Source organism: Lynx canadensis, chromosome X, assembly GCF_007474595.2.
Source record: "Lynx canadensis isolate LIC74 chromosome X, mLynCan4.pri.v2, whole genome shotgun sequence".
Taxonomy (NCBI): domain Eukaryota; kingdom Metazoa; phylum Chordata; class Mammalia; order Carnivora; family Felidae; genus Lynx; species Lynx canadensis.
In genome coordinates this window covers 50,212,855-50,234,770 of record NC_044321.2, presented here as the reverse complement: position 1 = coordinate 50,234,770, position 21,916 = coordinate 50,212,855, and the positions used below count along the sequence as shown (strand labels likewise).

At 39.5% G+C, this 21,916-nt stretch overlaps 1 protein-coding gene and 1 pseudogene across 1 annotated transcript in view; both read left to right on the top strand.

Moving 5' to 3' along the window:
• Window positions 1-21,916, top strand: part of MTMR8 (myotubularin related protein 8) — a 112,693-nt gene that overhangs the window by 15,282 nt on the left and 75,495 nt on the right.
• LOC115507471 lies at window positions 12,354-12,576 on the top strand (annotated as a pseudogene).

Genomic DNA, 21,916 nt, shown 5'->3' with positions numbered 1-21,916 from the left:
CATACAATTTTCAGGATTATTTGTTCTAGTTTTGTGAAAAATGCTTTTGATATTTTGGTAGGGATTGCATTAAATCTGTAGATTGCATTGGGTGGTATTAAGATTTTAACAATATTCTTCCAATACATGAGCATGGAATATATTTCTATTGTTTATGTCAAATTCAATTTTTCATCAGTGTTTATGTTTTTCAGGATACAGTTCTTTTACCTTTTGATTTACTTTATTTCTAGAAAGTTATTTTATTATTTTGATACAATTGTAAATGGAATTGTTTTCTTTTTCTTTCTGCTACTTCATTATTCATATATAGAAATGATACTGATATCTGGGTATTAATTTTGTATCCTGAAATTTTATAGAATTAATTTACTACTTCTAGTAAGTATTTGATGTGTATTCTAGGATTTTCAATGTATACTACATGTCATCTGCAAATAATGACAATTTAACAACTTCTTTTTTAATATGGATGGCTCTAATTTCTTGTTTGATTGCTGCAGCTAAAACTTCCAGTACTATGTTTAATAAAAGTGGCGAGAGTAGACATCTTTGTCTTTTTTCTGATGTTAGAGGAAAAGCTGTCACTTTTCCACCAGTAAGATGTTAGCTGTGGGTTTTTCAATATGGCCTTTGTTATATTGAGGTACGTTCTTTCTAAACCCACTTTGTTGAGAGTTTTATCATGAATGGATGTTATATTTTTTCAGGTTTTTTTTCTGCATCTATTTAGATGATCATATGATTTTCATCCTTAATTTGTTGATGTGGTTTATCACATTGAGTGATTTGAGAATATTGAATCATCCTTGAATCCCTGGAATAAATCCCACTCGATCATGGTGAATGATCCTTTTAATATATTGTTGAATGCAGTTTTCTGATATTTTGTTGAGGATTTTTGCGTCTAAAGTTTTCACCAGGAATATTGGCCTGCAGTTTTGTTTTTTTTTAATGGTGTCTTTGTCTGGTTTTGCTATCAGGGTAATGCTAGCCTTGTGGAATGTATTTGGAAGCTTTCCTTCTTACCCTATTTCTTGGAATACTTTGGGGAGAATAGGTATTAACTCTTCTTTAAATGTTCAGTAGAATTCTCCTGTGACTTCATCTGGTCTTGGACTTTTATTTTCTAGTATTTTTTAAAAATTACCTATTCACTTTTTTTTTTACTAGTAATCTGTTCTGATATTCTTTTCTTCCTAATTCAGTTATGGAAGCTTTTTATGTTTTTAGGAGTTTATCCACATGTTCTAGGTTGTCTAATTTGCAGCTATATAATTTTTCATAGTATTCTCATAATTCTTTGTATTACTGTGGTGTCAGTTGTTAATTTCTTTTTCTTCAGATTTTATTTACTTGGGTCATTTCTCCTCTTTTCTCTTATTGTCTTTTGTTTTATGACCCTAGCTGTGGGTTTTTCAATTTTGTTTATGTTTTTCTAGAACCTGTTCTTTGTTTCATTGATTTTTTTTATTTTTTAAATTGTTTATGTCATTTATTTTTTTTGTCAATATATGAAATTTATTGTCAAATTGGTTTCCATACAACACCCAGTGCTCATCCCAAAAGGTGACCTCCTCAATACCCATCACCCACCCTCCCCTCCCTCGACCCCCCATCAACCCTCAGTTTGTTCTCAGTTTTTAACAGTCTCTGATGCTTTGGCTCTCTCCCACTCTAACCTCTTTTTTTTTTTCCTTCCCCTCCCCCATGAGTTTCTGTTAAGTTTCTCAGGATCCACATAAGAGTGAAAGCATATGGTATCTGTCTTTCTCTATATGGCTTATTTCACTTAGCATTACACTCTCCAGTTCCATCCACGTTGCTACAAAGGGCCATATTTTGTTCTTTCTCATTGCCATGTAGTACTCCATTGTGTAATAAACCACAATTTCTTTATCCATTTATCAGTTGATGGACATTTAGGCTCTTTCCATAATTCGGCTATTGTTGAGAGTGTTGCTATAAACATTGGGGTACAAGTGCCCCTATGCATCAGTACTCCTGTATCCCTTGGGTAAATTCCTAGCAGTGCTATTGCTGGGTCATAGGGTAGGTCTATTTTTAATTTTCTGAGGAATCTCCACACTGTTTTCCAGAGTGGCTGCACCAGTTTGTGTTCCCACCAACAGTGCAAGAGGGTTCCCGTTTCTCCACATCCTCTCCAGCATCTACAGTCTCCTAATTTGTTCATTTTCGCCACTCTTACTGGAGTGAGGTGATATCTGAGTGTGGTTTTGGTTTGTATTTCCCTGATGAGGAGCGACGTTGAGCATCTTTTCATGTGCCTGTTGGCCATTCGGATGTCTTCTTTAGAGAAGTGTCTATTCATGTTTTCTGCCCATTTCTTCACTGGGTTATTTGTTTTTCGGGTGTGGAGTTTGGTGAGCTCTTTATAGATTTTGGATCCTAGCCCTTTGTCCGATATGTCATTTGCAAATATCTTTTCCCATTCCATTGGTTGCCTTTTAGTTTTGTTGGTTGTTTCCTTTGCTGTGCAGAAGCTTTTTATCTTCATAAGGTCCCAGTAGTTCATTTTTGCTTTTAATTCCCTTGCCTTTGGGGATGTGTCGAGTAAGAGATTGCTATGGCTGAGGTCAGAGAGGTCTTTTCCTGCTGTCTCCTCTAGGGTTTTGATGGTTTCCTGTCTCACATTCAGGTCCTTTCTCCATTTTGAGTTTATTTTTGTGAATGGTGTGAGAAAGTGGTCTAGTTTCAACCTTCTGCATGTTGGTGTCCAGTTCTCCCAGCACCATTTGTTAAACAGACTGTCTTTTTTCCATTGGATGTTCTTTCCTGCTTTGTCAAAGATGAGTTGGCCATACGTTTGTGGGTCTAGTTCTGGGGTTTCTATTCTATTCCATTGGTTTGTGTGTCTGTTTTTGTGCCAATACCATGCTGTCTTGATGACAGCTTTGTAGTAGAGGCTAAAGTCTGGGATTGTGATGCCTCCTGCTTTGGTCTTCTTCTTCAAAATTACTTTGGCTATTCGGGGCCTTTTGTGGTTCCATATGAATTTTAGGATTACTTGTTCTAGTTTCGAGAAGAATGCTGGTGCAATTTTGATTGGGATTGCATTGAAGGTGTAGATAGCTTTGGGTAGTATGGACATTTTGAAAATATTTATTCTTCCAATCCATGAGCAGGGAATGTCTTTCCATTTCTTTATATCTTCTTCAATTACCTTCATAAGCTTTCTATACTTTTCAGCATACAGATCTTTTACATCTTTGGTTAGGTTTATTCCTAGGTATTTTATGCTTCTTGGTGCAATTGTGAATGGGATCAGTTTCTTTATTTGTCTTTCTGTTGCTTCATTGTTAGTGTATAAGAATGCAACTAATTTCTGTACACTGATTTTGTATCCTGCCACTTTGCTGAATTCATGTGTCAGTTCTAGCAGACTTTTGGTGGAGTCTGTCAGATTTCCATGTATAATATCATGTCATCTGCAAAAAGCGAAAGCTTGACTTCATCTTTGCCAATTTTGATGCCTTTGATTTCCTTTTGTTGTCTGATTGCTGATACTAGCACTTCCAACACTATGCTAAACAACAGCGGTGAGAGTGGGCATCCCTGTCGTGTTCCTGATCTCAGGGAAAAAGCTCTCAGTTTTTCCCCGTTGAGGATGATGTTAGCTGTGGGCTTTTCATAAATGGCTTTTATGATCTTTAAGTATGTTCCTTCTATCCCGACTTTCTCAAAGGTTTTTATTAAGAAAGGGTGCTGGATTTTGTCAAAGGCCTTTTCTGCATCGATTGACAGGATCATATGGTTCTTCTCTTTTTTTTTTGTTAATGTGATGTATCACGTTGATTAATTTGTGAATGTTGAACAAGCGCTGCATCCCAGGAATGAATCCCACTTGATCATGGTGAATAATTTTTTTTATATGCTGTTGAATTCGATTTGCTAATATCTTATTGAGAATTTTTGCATCCATATTCATCAGGGATATTGGCCTGTAGTTCTCTTTTTTTACTGGGTCTCTGTCTGGTTTAGGAATCAAAGTAATACTGGCTTCATAGAAGGAGTCTGGAAGTTTTCCTTCCCTTTCTATTTCTTGGAATAGCTTGAGAAGGATAGGTATTATCTCTGCTTTAAACGTCTGGGAGAACTCCCCTGGGAAGCCATCTGGTCCTGGACTCTTATTTGTTGGGAGATTTTTGATCACCGATTCAATTTCTTCACTGGTTATGGGTCTGTTCAATCTTTCTCTTTCCTCCTGATTGAGTTTTGGAAGAGTGTGGGTGTTCAGGAATTTGTCCATTTCTTCCAGGTTGTCCAATTTGTTGGCATATAATTTTTCATAGTATTCCCTGATAATTGTTTGTATCTCTGAGGGATTGGTTGTAATAATTCCATTTTCATTCATGAGTTTATCTATTTGGGTCATCTCCCTTTTCTTTTTGAGAAGCCTGGCTAGAGGTTTGTCAATTTTGTTTATTTTTTCAAAAAACCAACTCTTGGTTTCGTTGATCTGCTCTACATTTTTTTTAGATTTTATATTGTTTATTTCTGCTCTGATCTTTATTATTTCTCTTCTTCTGCTGGGTTTAGGCTGCCTTTGCTGTTCTGCTTCTATTTCCTTTAGGTGTGCTGTTAGATTTTGTATTTGGGATTTTTCTTGTTTCTTGAGATAGGCCTAGATTGCAATGTGTTTTCCTCTCAGGACTGCCTTCGCTGCGTCCCAAAGCGTTTGGATTGTTGTATTTTCATTTTCGTTTGTTTCCATATATTTTTTGATTTCTTCTCTAATTGCCTGGTTGACCCACTCATTCGTTAGTAGGGTGTTCTTTAACCTCCATGCTTTTGGAGGCTTTCCAGACTTTTTCCTGTGGTTGATTTCAAGCTTCATAGCATTGTGGTCTGAAAGTATGCATGGTATAATTTCAATTCTTGTAAACTTATGAAGGGCTGTTTTGTGACCCAGTATATGATCTATCTTGGAGAATGTTCCATGTGCACTCGAGAAGAAAGTATATTCTGTTGCTTTGGGATGCAAAGTTCTAAATATATCTGTCAAGTCCATCTGATCCAGTGTCTCATTCAGGGCCCTTGTTTCTTTATTGACCGTGTGTCTAGATGATCTATCCATTTCTGTAAGTGGGGTGTTAAAGTCCCCTGCAATTACCACATTCTTATCAATAAGGTTGCTTATGTTTATGAGTAATTGTTTTATATATTTGGGGGCTCCGGTATTCGGCGCATAGACATTTATAATTGTTAGCTCTTCCTGATGGATGGACCCTGTAACTATTATATAATGTCCTTCTTCATCTCTTGTTACAGCCTTTGATTTAAAGTCTAGTTTGTCTGATATAAGTATGGCTACTCCAGCTTTCTTTTGACTTCCAGTAGCATGATAAATAGTTCTCCATCCCCTCACTCTGAATCTAAAGGTGTCCTCAGGTCTAAAATGAGTCTCTTGTAGACAGCAAATATATGGGTCTTGTTTTTTTTATCCATTCTGATACCCTATGTCTTTTGGTTGGCGCATTTAATCCATTTACATTCAGTGTTATTATAGAAAGATACGGGTTTAGAGTCATTGTGATGTCTGTATGTTTTATGCTTTTAGTGATGTCTCTGGTACTTTGTCTCACAGGGTCCCCCTTAGGATCTCTTGTAGGGCTGGTTTAGTGGTGACAAATTCCTTCAGTTTTTGTTTGTTTGGGAAGACCTTTATCTCTCCTTCTATTCTAAATGACAGACTTGCTGGATAAAGGATTCTCGGCTGCATATTTTTGCTGTCTAGCACACTGAAAATCTCGTGCCAATTCTTTCTGGCCTGCCAAGTTTCAAAGGAGAGATCAGTCACGAGTCTTATAGGTCTCCCTTTATATGTGAGGGCACGTTTACCCCTTGCTGCTTTCAGAATTTTCTCTTTATCCTTGTATTTTGCCAGTTTCACTATGATATGTCGTGCAGAAGATCGATTCAAGTTATCTGAAAGGAGTTCTCTGTGCCTCTTGGATTTCAATGCCTTTTTCCTTCCCCAGTTCAGGGAAGTTCTCAGCTATTATTTCTTCAAGTACCCCTTCAGCACCTTTCCCTCTCTCTTCCTCCTCTGGGATACCAATTATGCGTATATTATTTCTTTTTAGTGTATCACTTAGTTCTCTAATTTTCCCCTCATACTCCTGGATTTTTTTATCTCTCTTTTTCTCAGCTTCCTCTTTTTCCATAACTTTATCTTCTAGTTCACCTATTCTCTCCTCTGCCTCTTCCATCCGAGCCGTGGTGGTTTGCATTTTGTTTTGCATTCCATTTAAAGCGTTTTTCAGCTCCTCGTGACTGTTCCTTAGTCCCTTGATCTCTGTAGCAAGAGATTCTCTGCTGTCCTGTATGCTGTTTTCCAGCCCAGCGATTAATTTTATGACTATTATTCTAAATTCACTTTCTGTTATATTATTTAAATCCTTTTTGATCAGCTCATTAGCTGTTGTTATTTCCTGGAGATTCTTCTGAGGGGAATTCTTCCGCTTGGTCATTTTGGATAGTCCCTGGAGTGGTGAGGGCCTGCAGGGCACTTCCCCTGTGCTGTGGTGTATAAATGGAGTTGGTGGGCGGGGCCGCAGTCCGACCTGATGTCTGCCCCCAGCCCACCGCTGGGGCCACAGTCAGACTGGTGTGTGCCTTCTCTTCCCCTCTCCTAGGGGCGGGATTCACTGTGGGGTGGCGTGGCCCGTCTGGCTACTTGCACACTGCCAGGCTTGTGATGCTGGGGATCTGGCGTATTAGCTGGGGTGGGAAGGCAAGGTGCACGGCGGCAGGGGGGGCAGGCTTAGCTCGCTTCTCCTTAGGTGATCCACTTCAGGAGGGGCCCTGTGGCAGCTGGAGGGAGTCAGATCCGCTGCCGGAGGTTTGGCTCCACAGAAGCACAGAGTTGGGTGTTTGCGCGGAGCGAGCAATTTCCCTGGCCGGAACCGGTTCCCTTTGGGATTTTGGCTGGGGGATGGACGGGGGAGATGGCGCTGGTGAGCGCCTTTGTTCCCCGCCAAACTGAGCTCTGTCGTCCGGGGGCTCCGCAGCTCACCCTCCCTTTGTCCTCCAGCCTTCCCGTTTTCTGAGCAGAGCTGTTAACTTATGACCTCCCAGACGCTAAGTCGCGCTTGCTGTCGGAACACAGTCCGTCAGGCCCCTCCGCTTTTGCAAGCCGGACTCGGGGGCTCTGCTTGGCTGGCGAGCCGCCCCTCCGCCCCGGCTCCCTCCCGCCAGTCCGTGCAGCGCGCACCGCCTCGCCACCCTTCCTACCCTCTTCCGTGGGCCTCTCGTCTGCACTTGGGTCCGGTGACTCCGTTCTGCTAATCCTCTGGCAGTTTTCTGGGTTATTTAGGCAGGTGTAGGTGGAATCTAAGTGATCAGCAGGACGCGCGGTGAGCCCAGCGTCCTCCTACGCCGCCATCTTCCCAGAATCCTATCGGCTGCATATTTTTTCTGTTCAATACATTGAAGATCTCGTGCCAATACTTTCTGGCCTGCCAAGTTTCAAAAGAGAAATCAGTCAAGAGTCTTATAGGTCTCCCTTTATTTTTTTTTTTAAATTTCTTTTCAACGTTTATTTATTTTGCGACAGAGAGAGACAGAGCATGAACGGGGGAGGGGTAGAGAGAGAGGGAGACACAGAATCGGAAACAGGCTCCAGGCTCTGAGCCATCAGCCCAGAGCCTGACGCGGGGCTCGAACTCACGGACCGCGAGATCGTGACCTGGCTGAAGTCGGACGCTTAACTGACTGCGCCACCCAGGCGCCCCTATAGGTCTCCCTTTAAAAGTTAGGGCACGTTTATCCCTTGCTGCTTTCAGAATTTTCTCTTTATCCTTGTATTTTGTCAGTTTCACTATGCTATATCGTGCAGAAGATCGATTCAAGTTATGTCTGAAGGGAGTTCTCTGTGCCTCTTGGATTTCAATGCCTTTTTCCTTCCTCAGATCCGGGAAGTTCTCAGCTATTATTTCTTCAAGTACACCTTCAGCACCTTTCCCTCTCTGTTCCTCCTCTGGGATACCAATTATGCGTATATTATTTCTTTTTAGTGTATCACTTAGTTCTCTAATTTTCCCCTCATACTCCTGGATTTTTTTATCTCTCTTTTTCTCAGCTTCCTCTTTTTCCATAACTTTATCTTCTAGTTCACCTATTCTCTCCTCTGCCTCTTCATTCTGAACCGTCGTCGTTTCCATTTTGTTTTGCATTTCGTTTAAAGCGTTTTTCAGCTCCTCCTGACTGTTCCTTAGTCCCTTGATCTCTGTAGCAAGAGATTCTCTGCTGTCCTCTATACTGTTTTCAAGCCCCGCAATTAATTTTATGACTGTTATTCTAAATTCACTTTCTGTTACATTATTTAAATCCTTTTCAATCAGTTCATTAGCTGTTGTTATTTCCTGAAGATTCTTCTGAGGGGAATTCTTCCGTTTGGTCATTTTGGATAGTCCCTGGAGTGGTGAGGACCTGCAGGGCACTTCCCCTGTGCTGTGGCGTATAACTGGAGTTGGTGGGCGGAGCTTTAGTCAGACCTGATGTCTGCCCCCAGCCCACCGCTGGGGCCATAGTCAGACTGGTGTGTGCCTTCCCATCCCCTCTCCTAGGGGTGGGATTCACTGTGGGGTGACGTGGCCTGTCTGGGCTACTTGCACACTGCCAGGCTTGTGGAGCTGGGGATCTGGTGTATTAGCTGGGGTAGGTAGGCAAGTTGCACGGGGGCAGGAGGGGCACGCTTAGCTCGCTTCTCCTTAGGTGATCCACTTCAGGATGGGCCCTGTGGCAGCGGGAGGGAGTCAGACCTGTTGCTGGAGGGGTGGCTCCACAGAAGCACCTCGTTGGGTGTTTGCGCGGAGCAAGCAAGTTCCCTGGCAGGGACTGGTTCCCTTTTGGATTTTGACTGGGGGATGGGCGAGGGAGATGGCGCTGGCGAGCACCTTTGTTCCCTGCCAAAGTGAACTTTGTCGTCCTGGGGCTCAGCAAATCTCCCTCCCTTTGTCCTCCAGGCTTCCCACTTCCTGAGCAGAGCTGTTAACTTATGACCTCCCAGATGCTAAGCAAGTCCCGCTTGCACTTGTCGGAACACACTCCATCCGGCCCCTCCGCTTTTGCGAGCCAGACTCGGGGTCTCTGCTTGGCCGGAGGGCCGTCCCTCCGCCCGGGCTCCCTCCCGCCAGTCCGTGGAGCACGCACCGCCTCTCCGCCCTTCCTACCCTCTTCCGTGGGCTTCTCGTCTGCGCTTGGCTCCAGAGGCTCCATTTTGCTAGTTTCTGGTGGTTTTCTGGGTTAGTTAGGCAGATGTAGGTGGAATCTAAGTGATCAGCAGGATGCGCGGTGAGCCCAGTGTCCTCCTAAGCCGCCATCTTCCCACAAGTCCTATGTCATTTATTTCTGTTGTAATTTTTATTATTTCCTTCCTTGCACTCACTTTGGGCTTTGTTTACCCTTTTTAACCAATTTCCTTTAGGTGTAAAGGTAGCTGTTGATTTGACCTCTTTCTTGTTTCTTGAGGTAGACCTGTAATGCTGTATATTTTTCTCTTAGAACTGCTTTTCAGCATCCCAAAGATTTTGCACCATTATGTTTCCATTTTCGTTTATCTCCATCTATTTTTTTTAATTTCATGATTGTTTCATTGACCCATTAGTTATTTATTGACTTTTTGCTTCTCTCTTGCTGCTTTAAGAATTCTCTTTTCCTTTAAACTTTGAAATTTTAATTATTATGTGCATAGTGTGAACCTCCTTGGGTTGATCTTGTTTGGAACCCTGTGCTTCTTGGACCTGGATAACTATTTACTTCCTTAGGTTAGGGAAATTTTCAGCTATTATTTCTTCAAATAAGTTCTCTGCCCCTTTAACTCTCTGCTTCTTCTGGAATCTGTGTAATGAAGATATTTGTTCATTTGTTGTTCAAGAGATCCTTCAACCTATCCTCATTCTTAAAAATTATTTTCTTGTCTTGCTGTTCAGCCTGGGTGTTTTCCATTACCCTGTCTTCCAGATCATTGATACATCTTTCTGTATGCATTAGTCTACTCTTGATTCCCTCCAGTGTGTTTCTTATTTCAGTTATTGTATTCTTCACTTCTGATTGGTTATTTTTTAAATTATATTTCCTATGTTTTTATTGAAGGTCTTACTGAGTTCATCTACTCTTCTCTCCAACCAGGTGAGCACCTTTAAAGTCATTACTTTAAATTCCTTATTAGATATATTGCTTATCTCTCTTTCACTTATAATATTTCTGAGGTTTAGTTTTATTCTTTCTTTTGAAGCTTCTTCTGTCTCTCCATTTTGATTGAGTTTCTGTTTGTTTCTACAGATCATTTGGAACAGCTACTTCTCCTAAACTTGAAGTAATGGTCTTGTGTATGGTCATCCCCTATGTAGACTGTGTGTGCTTGGTGACTTTTGCTGGCTGGCTGGAACTGTGGCTGGTATGGGCTGGGTGTCCTGGGACTTTCTACACAGCCACCACCCTCTCAGGACAGCTAAAGTGAATGTATGCTGAGGTGTTCTGATGTTCTGTCTCTGGCAGGACAGTTGAAGCTGAAGTGGGTGCAAGCCAGGATGCCCCTGGGTGCTCCATGCAGGGGTTGTCCTGGCTGGGAACCTAGAGCTGAAGAAATATGTGGGCTGGGAGCTCAGCAGTGTGTGGGCAAGTCCCCAAGCTCTTTGCACAGAGGGTGCCATGGCCAGATATCTGAAACTATATGCAGAGGTCACCTTAACAGAATTAGCAGAAATGGATATAAACCAGTGTATTCCAGGGCTCTCTACACAGAGGTTGCCCTGAGAGGGAAGCTGTAGCTGAGGCAGTGTAAAAGCTGAGTGGTCCTGGGGTGTTCTGCATAGGGGTACCCTGGCAGGACAGCTAAAGCTAAAATGGGTGTGGGGTGGGGTGGTCCCTGGGCTCTTGCAAAAAATATGTCCTGGAAGGACAGCTGAAGCTGAAGTGGTTGCAAGCCAAGTACTCCCTGGGCTCTTCACAGTGAAGTTGAACTGGCAGGACAACTGAAGCTGACTTGGATGCAAACTGGTGTGTCACCACGTGCTCAACAAGGAGGTTGCCCTGGCCGGGCAACTGGAGCCAACTCTAGTGTGTTCTGGGGTGCTCCACATAGGGTTACCCTGGCAGGGTGGCTGAAACTGATGCAAGTATGCTCTGAGTTTTGCTCTGCACAGCGGCAACCTGGCAGGGCTGTTGGATCTAAATTAGATGTTAGCGGAGTGGTTTTGGAGCATTCTGCACCAAGGGTGCCTCAGCAAGCCAACTGAAGCCAAAGTGGTGTGGCCTGGAGTATTCTGGGGTGCTTTGCACCTGTGTCACTTTGGTGTGAAGGTTGGTGATGTAGTGAGCACCAACCAGAGGTGTCTCAGTATGCACTACCCTGTGGCCACCTTGGTGAGAAGGCTGAGACTTGTATGCGCTATAAGCCCCAGGCTCACTGAGGGGACAGGCCAGTTAGGGTGCTGGAACTGTACACTTGTGTGTGATTTCAAGATGAAAAAAGGAGTGTAGACCGTGTCTGTCATCTCCTACCCAGAGAGCATTCCAGCAGCTCCCCTGGCCATTTGGCAGAGTTCTAGGGCTGGCTCTTTTATACACTAGTTGCTCTTTGAAGCTATAGCTTTTAAAGAAAGAAGAGAAGAGAAAAATGTGGCTATTTTTTTCTGTGCCCTAGAGTTACCGGAGCTGCTGATAACTCTGGGCTTGTGGACCAGGGCTTGCTGAGGCAACAGACTGGTCCCTCTGACTCAGAGAATATTCCTGCAGCTCTCCACATCTTTAAAGCATGGATTTTTTTTTCTGTGCCACAGAATGACTGGGCATAGTGTGGGCTTGCAGTCCCAGGGCTTCTGAGGCAGCGAGACAGTCCCTTTGGTCTGGAGAACGTTTTCACAGGTCCTCTGCCATTTGGTGGAGTTCTAGTGCTGTCCCTTTTATATTCTAGTTAATCTATTAAACTTCATACTTGTGTGTGTGTGTGTGTGCGTGTGCGTGTATGTGTGTGACCAAGGACAGAAGAATCTATTCCCAGTCCCTCAGTACTATCCCTCTTTACTGCAGTTTATACAGTATCAGGTGTATGGGTTCCCTTTGTTACCATGCCTCCATCTATCTTAGTGTTCTTTTTTGCTTGTTCTGTCTTTTATTATGTAGAAGCTGTTCAGCTGGCCCTCAGTTCTTCAGGTGGAATTGTTATATGAATAGATATTATTTGGTGTTTTCAGTGGTGAATGTGTATAGAAATGCAACAGATTTATGCACATTGATTTTATATCCTGCAACTTTGCTGAATTCACATACTACTGTATTAGTTCTAGCAATTTTTTTGGTGGAGTCTGAGCTTTGCCAGTCTCACTATGTCTGCCATTTTCAATTTTCAGAGTCTTTTGACTGTAAGTAATCTTGCTGTTTATATGTACCTGTGCTTATATCCTATCCTTGGCATACAGCCCCCTGAACAGAAATAAAACTGGATTGTTGGGTATATTTTGCAAGTGTGCCAGAATTGGTGAATGGAAGAGTCTTTATGTTGCAGTATGCTGTATAGTGATGGCCTTCAGCATCTTCTTCATACAGTAGCTTGGAAAAATATTGGAATTTAATTGCAATCAGATTTCAGTATGAAAAAAAGAACTTATCTGCAGAAAACAATGGAATTAATGTTTAACCCTTTTATCTCTGAACATTGAGTGAGATAAATTTCCAGCTGTTATTTTTGATTTTTGTTATTGAACCAATGTCTCTAACAATCAACCTCAGTACTGTCACTACAGTATTACATTCAGCAAATGTTATTCTGTTGTGTGAGATACCAGTTTTTAGTGAGGTATCTCTAACGTATATAATAGAAAACTTGGTAAATTACTCAAGTTCCTTTCACTGTGACTTATAAATGATAAATCTTTATAGAATGAGACCTTCTTTCTGGACTTTTTCATTGAAAAAAAATGTTCAATTGTGTTATTAAGGATTACATTCATATTTAATAATGCTTGTTTTTTCTCTGGCCACACGAGTATATTAACAGAGTACCTCTAAGCAAACTCTGTAGTATATTACAGATGTTTCAACTATTTAAGACAAACCTATGCAGTTAATAAGGAGGAAGATAAATGAGATGTGACTTAAGAGTAGTATTGGCAAAGTGTTCATATTTAACATAAAAGAGTTTAGAATAGTAGACTATTATAGTAGCCTCTGAAAAGTCTAGATAAGTATGGATAAATATCTTAAACATAAATCTGACCAGCTAACTGTAATTCTCTGAATAAGACAGAATAATTATCCTGTATGTGTTTCTAATTCTTTTTAGTGTCAGGTCTCCACTTATTTTAATTGCCCCACAAGGCAAACTGTATTTTTTTGTTTGTTTTTAAATACAACACTTTAAATCTAGTTTACTTTTTGTGTGTCAATTTGAACTAGAATCTGTTGTATAACTCAGTAGATGATGGTAAGGGTCTTTGAGTTTTGATATAAAGAAAGACCTTCAATAATTTTCAAAAAAAGAAAAGAAAAGAAAAGAAAGGTTTAAGTTACTATGACCAAGTAGGATTTAGTTCTACAATGCAAGAATGGTTCAACATACACAAAATCAATCAATGTAATACACTACATTGACCAAGTCATTGGGGGGAAAACACACAGTCATCAGGAAAAGCATTTGATAAAATTAAACTCACTTTCATGATTGAACACTAAACTTACTAGCAATAAAAGGACAGTACCTCAACATAATCAAGGTCTTATATGAATGATAAAACTCTGAAAGCATTTTCTCTTAGGAGAAAGACAAGGATTCCCACTCTTGGCCCTTTAAGGAAAGATAAAACTGGAGGTCCTAGTCAAAGCAATTAGGTAGGAAACATAAATTAGAGGCTTTTCAATTGAAAGAAAGAAGTAAAATTACCTTTGGTGCAAACAACATGATCTTATATGTAGAAAACCTTAAATATTCCACAAAAAAACTTTAGAACTAATTAATTCAGCAAAGCTTCAGCATTCAAAATGACACAAAAAAATCAGTTGCATTTCTATATACTAACACTAAACCATCCAGAAATGTAAATAAGAAAACAATTTTATTTACAATATTTCAAAAAGAATAAAATATTTAGGAATAAATGTAACCAAGATGGTAATAAATTTGTACACAGAAAACTATAAAATGTTGCTAAAACTAAGATACACATAAACAGAAAGATGTTTCCTATTCATAGATTGGAAGACAACACACTTGACCCTTTAACAACATGAATTTGAACTGCATGGGTCCATTTATATGCAATTTTTTCAATAAATACATCTACAGTATTGTAAATGTGTCTCCTCTTCCTTATGATTATCTTAATAGCATTTTTTTTGTTTAGCTTTCTTTAAGAGTAGAATATATAATATTTATGACACAAAAATATGTTAATCAACTAAATACCTATTGATAAGGCTTCCAATCAACAGTAGGCTACTACTAGTTAAATTTTTGGGAAGTCAAGTTATATGCAGATATTTGACTGTTAATTGGAGGGAGGACATCCCTACCCCCTTGTTCAAGGGCCAATTGTGTTGTTAAGATGACAGTACTACCTAAGTGATCTATGGATATAAAACAATCTCTTTAATATCTCAATGGTGTTTCTACAGAAATAGAAAAATTCCATCCTAAAATTCACTTGGAAACTCAAGGGACTCTGAATAGCCAAAACAATCTTGAAAAATAAAACAAACTATAGGTTGCCACAAGGAAGAAGGATGGGGGATGGGCTAAATGGATGAAGGAGAGTCAAACATAGAGCCTTCCACTTATGGAATGCATGCCATGTGTATAAAAGGGGCAGCATAGGGAATATAATCAATGGTATTGTAATAGCATTATATCATGACAGATGATAGCACATTTGTGGTAGGCACAGCATAATGTATAGACTTGTGAAATCACTATGTTCTATTGATGAAACAAATATAATATTATGTGTCAATTATATTTCAATTAAAGAACAAATGGAGATCTATAAACTGACATGAAATACAGAAAAAAAAAAACAACCCTCTTAAAGAAGCTCAATGAACAAGAAAGAACATACAAACAACTGTATGGAAATAGGAAAACAATCCATGAAAATGAGAGAGATAATAAAGAAACAAATCATAAACAAAACAAAACAAAACAAAACAAAACAAAACAAAAAAAACAGAGGGGCACCTGGGTGGCTTAGTCAGTTAAACATCCAACTCTTGGCTTTGGCTCAGATTATGATCTCACAGTTTCATGAGTTTGACCCCCATGTCAGGCTCTGTGCTGGCAGCACAGAACCTGCTTGGGATTCTGTCTCTCTCCCACTCTTTATGCCCCTCCCCCACTTGTACTGTCTCTTTTTCTCTCAAAATAAATTAAAAAAAGGAAAACAGAAATCCTAAAGCTAAAGAATATAGTGACTGAACTGAGCTTCAACAGCAGACTAGACTAAAAATAAGAGTCAATTAAAACAAAGGTAAGTCAAAGACAATTATCTAGTCAGGGAAAAAAAAAGAATCAGAAAGTAAAAACGTATTTTGGATTTTCTACATAGAGTATCATGTCATCTGCAAATAGTGAAAGTTTGACTTCTTCCATGCCAATTTGTATGCTATTTATTTATTTTTGTTCTCTGAGTGCTGAGGTTCTGACTTCCAGTACTATGTTAAATAGTAATGGGGAGAGTGAACATCTTTGTCTTGTTCCTGACCATAGGGGAAAAGCTCTCAGTTTTTCCCCATTGAGGATGATACTGGCTGTGGGTCTTTCATATATGACCTTTATGATGTTGAGGTATGTTCATTTTATTCCTACTTTCTTGTGTTTTTTTTAAATCAAGAATTGATGCTATGTTTTGTCAAATGCTTTTTCTGAATCTATTGAGAGAATGATATGGTTCTTATCCTTTCATTTATTAATGTGGTGTATCACATTGACTGATTTGTGAATATTGAACCAGCCATGCAGCTCAGAAGTAAATCCAACCTGATCATGATAAATAATTCTTTTAATGTACTGTTGAATTTGATTTGCTAGTGTCTCATTGAGAAAGTTTGCATCAAAGTTCATCAGGGATATTGTTCTGTAACAATATCCCTTTCATTGTGGACTTCTTTTTTGGTTTTGGAATCAAGTTAATGCTGGCTTTGTAGAATGAGTTTGGACGTTTTCCTTCCATTTATATTTTTTGAAACAATTTTAGTAGAATAGGTATTAATTTTTCTTTAAATGTCTGGAAGGGGCACCTGGGTGTCTAAGTTGTTTATGCAGCAGACTCTGGCACAGGTCATGATCTCATGGTTCATGGGTTCGAGCCCTGTGTCAGGCTCTATGCTGACAGCTCAGAACATGGAGCCTGCTTCAGTTTCTGTGTCTTCCTCTCTTTCTGCCTCTCTCTCTCTCTCTCTTTCTCTGTCTCGAAAATAAAATAAAATAAAAACATTTAAAAATTTACATGTCTGGTAGAATTCAGAGTGGTTATTGAAAGACATGAATTTAGTGCCATTATGTTGCCTGTATAGTTGGTGTTTCTGGTGATGTTCTCTGGTCATGTCTAGTCTTTGCTTTTGGTCTTTTGTTTGTTTTTCCTCCAAAGAGTCCCCCTTAAAATTTCTTGCAGGGCTACTTTAGTGGTTACAAACTCCTTTAGGGTTTTTGTCTGGAAAACTGTAACTCTCCTTCTATTCTGAATCACGTCCTTGCTGGACAAAGAATTCTTGGCTGCATGTTTTTCCCATTTAGTGTGTTGAATAAATCCTGCCTCTCCTTTCTGGCCCGCCAAGTTTCTGTGGACAGCTCTGCTGTGAATCTCATCTGTCTTTCCTTGTAGGTTAAGGATTGTTTCCCACGCTGCTTTCATAATTCTTTCCTTGTCTGTGTATTTTGTGAATTTGACTATGATACGCCTTGGAGATGGTCAGCATTTATTGAATTTAATGGGAGTTCTCTGTGCTTCTTGGATTTTGATGTCTGTACCCTTCCCCTGATTAAGGAAGTTTTCAGCTATAATTTGCTCACATAAAACTTTAGCCCCTTTTTCTCTCTCCTCATCTTCTTTTCTCTCTCATTCACTCCTATCATATGAATGTTATTCCTTTTTAATAAGTTACAGAGTTCTGTAAGTCTTCCTTCGTGATCTTGTGCCTTTTTCCCCTCTTCTCACCCTCATTATTCTGTATAATTTTATCGTCTCTATCACTGATTTGCTGCTCTGCTTCGTCCATCCTCACCATCATGACATCTATTCAAGATTACATCTCAGTTATAGCACTTTCATCCTGACTATATTTTAGTTCTTTTACCTCTGCAGAAAGGGATTCTCTGATGTCTTCTATGCTTTTTTTTCAACCCCAGCTAGTATCCCTGTAAATGGTTTTAAATTCTAGCTCAGACATCTTATATCCACGTTGATTAAATCACTGACCATGAGTTCTACTTTCTGTTTTTCCTTTTGGGGTGAGTTTCTCCTTGTCCTTTTTTTCCAGAAAAGAAAAGAAGAAAGAAAAAAAAGAAACAAAAAAAAAACACAAAGAAACAAACAAACTAGAACCTGGGTGTGTTTTGGCCTGCTTGTTAAAAGAATATTATTCCAAAAATTAAATAATAAAATAATACATGCACACATAAATAAAAATAATAACTGCAAAATTTAAAAAAGAGTTGAAAAAATAAGAAAATAAGTGAGACAAATAATAATATAAAATAAAGAATAAGAGTATAATGGAAGTTAGATCTTATTTCACCTTGAGCTGATCTATGATCATTAGAATTTGTGCAAGCAAGTTGTTTGTGCTAGTCTTCTGGGTGAGGGGCCTGCTGCACTAATTCTCAGGCTGACTTTTTTCCATGGAAACAAGGTGCAGGGGGGCAGGGCTTGGTTTAAGTGGCTCTGGCTACCACTAGTTGGAGCCAGTTTGCTCCCTGAATGCTTTCAAGTCTGAAGGGCATAATAAATGTGGCAGTGCCCTGCTCTATAGCCCCAGAGCTGAAAGTTCATGCCCCCCACTCTTCAGGGAAACCTCACATAAGGTCAATTAATCACCCCTCTTGTGTCATTGGTTTCTGTCAGAACCCTATGTTCACCCTGCCTGTGTCCAAGCTTCTTTATCTCAGGCACGCAACTGAGTTGCAAAATTCCAAATTTTAGGGATTCCTATGGCATGGACCTGCACTGTTCCTCTGGGGAAGGGTCTTGCTATGCCTTTTCTGGCCCCGAAAAAAAAGTGGCATATGTTTACAGCTGTTTAGAATTTATTTCAAAACAGAGGAGAAAACTGGCATCCCTGCTTACTGTCCTCAGCTAGAGCAGGTCCCCTCTCTTAAGCCTGTAAGCGGCACAGCATATTGGTGGGACACGTCTTTCTTGTCACCTAAGGGATCCTCAGACCATGCTGTCACTCCTGAGATTCTGCCCCACTTCACCACCTGAGCACCTTTAAGGCAGGCACATGCCCCACAGTGGACAGCTAAAAGTTCAGATTTTGCACTCTGCTGCTTATATTACTTTGTGGTAGCCTCTGCAAGTAGGCTCCCTCCCCATGGCCCTACCATAAGCAACATTTCCCGCAGTAAATTCTCTGCACCTCCTACTTCCAAAAGGTGATTGCTTTTCTCGTGTAGTCTTGCACTTCTGTTCTTCAAAATTCCAATTTTTTTCTTTGGTGTTCAGAATGATTTGATAACTATCTAGCTGTGTTCAAGGACAAGAGAAGCTTAGGTGTCATAGACTCTAGGTCTAAAGTTCTGTCTTGTCTAGCAAGAGGGTGGGACACAATAAAAAGTGAGAGATGGTGAATATCTGGGAAAAGACAAGAGCCCTGAATAAGGGTCCTTGCCCCATATTTATTAAGATCAGAAGGCTTACAAATGTGATAGGCATGCAAAAAGAGACAAACTGTGAACATTAACTTGGGGATGTGAGGGAAAAGGGGGGTTTGAAGATATATGGTGTTTGGGGTTTGGTTCAGTATAAAATAAAATCCTGGCACTGGGCAGATGGGCAGATGGTTGGTAATGCAGACAGGAAGTGCTGTGTCTGTTTTTCTTAGCTAGCCTAGGGTATAAAGCAGGAGAGTAAATAACCTCAGAGTTAACAAGGCACCTTTTCTTTTGTTAACCATTTCCACTCTGGGCTGCTTCGCCTGCAGTGCAGTGGTCTATAATCCAGTTTACCTGTTTGCCTAACTTGGTCCTTCCCTCCTGTGAAAGCAGCTTTCTGCTATGGTACTAAATTGGGGAAGCTTCTGCACTGAACACCTAATCTTGCTTACCTCATATATCTTTGTATTGGGTACCCTTGTGCCCCTTCTATTTTGGGGCCTTTGCCCCTCCCTCTCTATTGTGGGGGTTCTGCACCCCCTCTCTATTATGGGGTGCATTTGCATCCCCTCTCTATCCTGGGGTGCCTTTTCACCTCCTTATTCTTGGGGTGCTAATCTTGTTTACCCAAACTCGGGTGTGAGCATCCTATGGCTTTGTACTTTTTATGCCTTGTTAACCCATTGGTGTAAGCCCGGGGGATTCCTAAGCTTATTCCCCACACTTAGGATCTCCCTACTCCACTGCCATCTTAACTGCTGCCTCCAATATCTCTTATGACTACTGATGCAAATTTCCTCAATACGGTACTAGCAAAAAATATTCAACAGCATAATACAAGGATTATGCACCATGACCAAGTGGAATTTAGTTCTAGAATGACAGAATGGTTCAAATACACAAAATCAACCAATGCAAATTAGTGTAGCCACTTTGGAAAACATGGAGTTTCCTCAAAAAATTAAAATGAGAATTAACATCATCAAGTAATCTCACTATTGGGTATTTACCCAAGGAAAACAGTACACTAATTCAATAAGATATGTGTACTGCAGTGTCATTTACAATAGCCCAAATATCGATAAAACGAAGTGTGTATCTATAGATGAATGGATAAATGAGATGTGGTACACACACACACACACACACACACACGTATATACAGAATGGGATATTACTCGGGCATGAAAAGGAATGAAATCTTGTCATTTGTACCAATATGGATAGGCCCAGAGGGTGTCATACTAAGTGAAATATGTCAGTCAGAGAAAGAAAAATACCATATGATTTCACTTATATGTGCAATTTAAGAAACAACATAGAAATAAAGGGAAAAAAAGATACAACAACAACAACAAAACCTGTCTCTTAAATACAGAGAAAATACTGGTGGTTGTCAAAGGGGAAGAAGCAGGGGATGGGTGAAATAGATAAAGGAGATTAAAAATGCACTCATCTTGATGAGCACTGAGCAGTTTATAGAATTGTCAAATCATTATATTGTACTCCTAAAAGTAATATAACACTGTATGTTGATTATGCTTAAATAACAAATAAGATAAAAATAAAAACCTAAAAAATTCCATTATGAGACAAAAATTTTTAAAAAAAACTTCAGAGAAAAGAAGTTAGGGGCTAATAACTTTTACATTTCATGCCTCACTGAGAAAGCAAATCTACTGATCTACTTCTTTGGGTTTTTATTTTTATTCTCACTGTATGGTAATACATTAGAGAAGTGAGAGTCTAAAGACCAAGAGATGATATTGATATTCCTTCTCAAGATATCTTGAAATGAACAGTCTTCTAACCACTTTTATTGTTAAGTTTAATGAACAAAAATGTTCACAGAAATTAGAAAATACATGGATATAAATGGAAACAAGAACACAAGATATCAAAACTTATGCAGCAAAAGCAGTGCTTAGCAGTAATATGTTAGGTGTAAATACTTACATTTAAAAAGAAGAAACACCTCAAATCAACAATTTAACTTTTCACCTTAAGAGTAAAATAAAAAAAGAACATATTAAAATCAAATCAAGCAGAAGAAATAATAAAGTTTAGAGCATTTTTGAACAAAATAGAGAATACAAAACAATAGAAAAAAATCAATTAGTAGAACAGATCCATGAAACTAGGAGCAGATTTTTTGAAAGAATTAAAAAAAATTGATAAAACCTTGGCCACACTTATCAAAAAGAAATGAGAAAGAACCCAATAAATAAAATCATGAATGAAAAAGTAGAGATAATAACCAACACCACCAAGAAACATTTATAAGAGAATATTATGAGCAATTATATGCCAACAAATTGGGCAATGTGGAAGTAGTGGATCAATTCTTACAAATATATAAACCACAAAACCGAAACAGGAAGAAATATAAAATTTGAATGGACCCATACCAACAAAGAAATTTAATCCATAATCAAAAATCTCACAACAAACAAGAGTCCAGGGCCTGATGGCTTCACAGGGGAATTCTAACATATATTTAAAAAGGAATTAATACCTACTCTTCTGAAACTTCCAAAAAATAGAAATGGAAGGAAATCTTCTAAACTCATTCTACAAAGCCACCATTACCTTGATTCAAAAACCAAAAACCCCCATTTTAGTGGGTCTAATTACAGGCCAATATCCCTTATCAATATGGATGCAAAAATTCTCAAGAAAATACTAGCAAATCAAATCCAGCACTACATTAAAACAATTATTCACCACAATCAATGGTGATTTATTCCTGGGTTGCAAGGGTGGTTCAATATTCACAAATCTATCAACGTGATATATCATAGAAATAAAATAAATGATAAGAACCATACAGTCCTCTCAATAGATGCAAAAAAAAAAAAGCATTTCACAATGTACAGCATCCACTCTTGAGAAAAAAAAAACACTCAGCAAACTAGGGAGAGAGGGAAAGTACATCAACATCATAAAAGCCACATACCAAAGACCCGCAGCTAATATCATCCTCAATGCAGAAAAACTGAGACCTTTTACTCAAAGGTCAGGAACAGGACAGTGATGTCTGCTTCCACCACTGTTGTTCAACATAATACTGAAAGCCCTAGCCTCGGCAAT